A 4,166-nucleotide genomic window follows, 5' to 3' on the forward strand; every position below is an offset into this window, starting at 1 on the left:
AAAGTGTGAATGTGAAATATATGTGATGATCCTATGTGTTTACATACTATTTGATGTGTGTGCATGTTCGAATTCGAGATCGGGTTTTATTTTTAAATATTTTTAAAAGGATTTAAGGATTTTATTGATCTTAAACCATTTTATAAATTATAGAAATGTGATTAATGTGTGAAATTTGCTTTATTTCTTTAAAATAGTTCAACGGACTTTTTAAAATATAAGTGGGAATTATGTGATAGTCTAGATATTTTTAATCTGATTTTTATGGATGTTAAATTTACTATTTGGATTTGTTAGATATATTTGTGATGTCATGTCTAATATGATTGTTGTTTAGTTTTCAGATCTACTTAAACAAGGACAATCAGTACTTAACTGAAAATCAGTACTTATACTGAAGTCAGAACTTAAGATATCAAACTAAGTTGTCAGAACTTAAGATATCAGAAGATATTTATCAGAAGATAATATTAGGACTTAAGGAGACTTTCAGATAAGGCAGGCGGCATGATTGAAAGGAAAGAAGATCAAGACAAACGCAAAGAAGAGATATGCATGGAGAAGGGAATTCTCTAAGAATAGAATACTTGGAAAAAAGATAACTGATTGATATATTTTAGGAAGCAGAATTATTTAATATCACCGTTGAAGTTTATCTTGTAACTGTGTAGTATATAAACACATACATAGGGTTTACACTATATGTGTTAGTGTTGTGTATATGTTTGTGTACTTGATGATTTCATGAACAAAATACCTTGGTAGATTTTACTTAGTAAAACGTAGCACTCGACGGATAAGGATTATAGTCCCGACGGATAACTCATTTTAGTCCCGACGGATGATGACTTATTATCCATCGAGTGAGTAGTTTATGTAACAATAAGTCTGTAGCACACTTTCTGCATACACATTGTTTAGAATCTGTAGTAGTACTTAAGTCATGTTGACTTTAACTAGATATGCATAATATGTTGATTAATTGTACATAGATGATGTCCTGTAATTCTGCATAAATGAAATGGAGTCAAGTGCCTGATTGCTACCCGACGGACAAACAACAATGAATTCGAACGATGATCAACAACCCGACGGATGATCAATAACTCGACGGATGATCATAAACCCGACGGATAAAGAATTCAAATATCTGTTGACAGTGACAACACAGTCACATGCGTCGAGTGTATGCAAATGGAATGTGGTAGCCTATTCAACTGGTGTTTTCGAGAACAAAGAAAGCATTGCCATTTCCATGCTATTATGAAGATATTCAAGATGTTGGAATAGAGTAATGAAGTAGCATTGTATTAGACTTGATAGTTTTTGTTTTATTATCCTGTCTTATTACTTTGTAATCTTGGTGATATATAAACCATGAAGCAGCAATAGAATAGTAACTAAGAAACCAATCAACCAAAAGAGAAACATTTGTAAGCTGTATTCTTCGCATTTCTCTCGTTCTTAGTTGTTATCATTTTATAAGCAGCTATGAGCTTTTTGCACACAGACTTCTCTCGATATATATTATATATATCTGGTGGAATCATTCAAATCCACCAGAAAGTTTTTAAAGACTCTTGTTTTTAATTACTTGTGTTTTGATTCATTTCAAGTAACTATTCCGCATTCTGCTAATCAATTCACACTTATATATATGTTTGAGTTAGAACATTTTTATTAAAGAAAAAGTTTCAAGAATTCCATTCAACCCCCCTTCTGTAATTCTTGTTATATTATTAAGGGACTAACAATTGGTATCAGAGCAAGCTCTTGAAGAACAAAGAGTTTAAAGATCAAAACAATACAGCAAGATGAACAAGAAGGATGTTGGAGTCAAGATTCCTTTTCTGGATAAAGATAATTACCATCATTGGAAGGTAAAGATGCATCTTCATTTGCTTTCTCAAGATGAGGCCTATGTGGACTGCATAAAAAGATGCCCTCATGTTCAAATGAGAGCTGCAACTGAAAATGAGCCATCTTTCCCCAAGCCAAAGCATGAATGGTCTGATCCTGATATTGAACAAGTCAGGAAGGATAAAAAGGCCATGAATATCCTGTTTAATGGAGTTGATGGTGATATGTTTGACAACATTATCAACTGCAAAACTGCCAAGGATGTTTGGGATACAATACAGATCATCTGTGATGGCACTGAGTAAGTTAGAGAAAACAAGATGCAGCTACTGATTCAGCAATATGAGCATTTTCATAATGAAGAAAGTGAGTCTCTCACTGACATTTTTAGTAGGTATCAAAAACTGCTAAATGCTCTAAAGTTGCATGGAAGGGTCTATCAGACAAAAGACTCCAATCTGAAATTCCATAGATCTCTTCCAAAGGAATGGAAACCAATGACATTCTCAGTAAGAAACTCACAAGATTATAAGGAGTTTACTTTGGAGAGACTGTATGGCATCCTGAAAATTTATGAGCTTGAAATAGAGCAAGATGAGAGGATGGAGAGAGGAAAGAAGAAAGGAGGGTCCATTGCACTAGTTACTGAGTTAGAGAAAGAGAAGGAGATGAAGATGGAAGCTGTTGAGTCAACTTCAAGAGTCTGTGAAAGCAAGGGCAAGGGGCTTGCAGTAGAAAGTGAAGATTCTTTGAGCCAAGATGACATGGAAGACATTGATGAACATTTAGCATTTCTTTCCAGAAGATTTGCCAAGCTCAAGTTTAAAAAGAACTTTGAAGCAGCCAAGCCAAATAAAAACATGGTGGATAAATCAAAATTCAAATGTTTCAAATGTGACTTGGTAGGGCACTTTGCCAGTGAGTGTAGGAAGTCAGATTCCAGTAAGAAAAAGTTTGAGCCTGTGGATTATAAGCAAAAATACTTTGAGCTTCTCAAACAAAAGGAAAGGGCATTCATTACACAAGAAAATGACTGGGCAGCAGATGGTCTGGATGAAGATGAAGATGTCAGCTATGTCAATCTAGCCCTAATGGCCAAGTCTGATGAAACAGTAACAAGTTCTTCAAGTAATCAGGTAATTACTACAAACCTTACACATTTATCTAAAGCTGAGTGTAATGATGCTATAAATGACATGTCTACATAGTTATATCATTTGCGTGTTACACTTAAGTCTCTTACTAAAATAAAAAAAAACAACTTGTTTTTGAGTGAGAGAAATAATGTGCTAGAGTCTTAGTTCATTGATTTTGAAAAATTAAGAATTGAGTGTAAGATTTCCAAGGAGGAATTAACTGAGTCCTTGAAGAAAGAAGAAATTTTAAAGAAGCAGCTCGAGCGTGAACAGGAGGTGATTAAGGCATAGAAAACATCTAGAGATGTCCATGCTCAAAATTACCAAAGTTCAAGGAATCGAGTCCTTCTGTGATGCATCCTGAAAAAAGAACAAGGAGAAACTAGAACCAAATTTGGTGAATGGAGTGCTAACAGATGTAGACTCAACGGATGATGAGGATCATTCGTCGGATAACAAAAAGGGTTATCCGTCGACTGATGAAAATCCTCATCCGTCGGCTGTAAGTAAGCCTATCAGTAAAGCCAAACTTGTTAAGCTGAATGAAAAGTATGGATCTGTTTCCAAGAACTTTGTTTCAGGAGAATCGAGTCAAGTTAAGAAAGGGAAAAAGGCTAATGTTGGTCACATGACTTTCAAACAGTTAAGTGACAGACTTGAAAAGATTGAGGTGAAAACAGAGGTTAAAAGAAAAATAATAGAAATGGTAAATTAGGGATTAACAAACACAATAACTACACACCTGATAAATATGCTCCTAGAAAAATCTGTGTCAAGTGTGGTAGTGTAAATCATTTGTCTGTTAATTGCAAATCTGTCATGCCTACTTCCATGTCTGTGCCACCTCACTTTCCTAACATGAATACCATGCCTCCCATGCCTATGAATGCTATGTCTACACGGAATATGAATGCACAGTTTGCTAATATGCCATTTACACCTAATCCTTATTATGCTGTATTTAGTATGCCACAAATGCCATTTAGTATGCCTTACTGGAATAACATGTTCACTAATAGCATGCCATTCCCTGTTAATTATAATATACATGATAATTCTGTTGCAATGAATGGTTTCAAAGGCCCAACTCAAATGACCAAGGATGAATCTAATATCCCCAAGTCAAATGAGATGAAGCCTAAGAAACAGAGAAAGAAAGCTAACAAGGCA

The sequence above is a fragment of the Apium graveolens genome, unplaced genomic scaffold (assembly GCF_009905375.1).
Source record: "Apium graveolens cultivar Ventura unplaced genomic scaffold, ASM990537v1 ctg6693, whole genome shotgun sequence".
Classification (NCBI taxonomy): Eukaryota; Viridiplantae; Streptophyta; class Magnoliopsida; order Apiales; family Apiaceae; genus Apium; species Apium graveolens.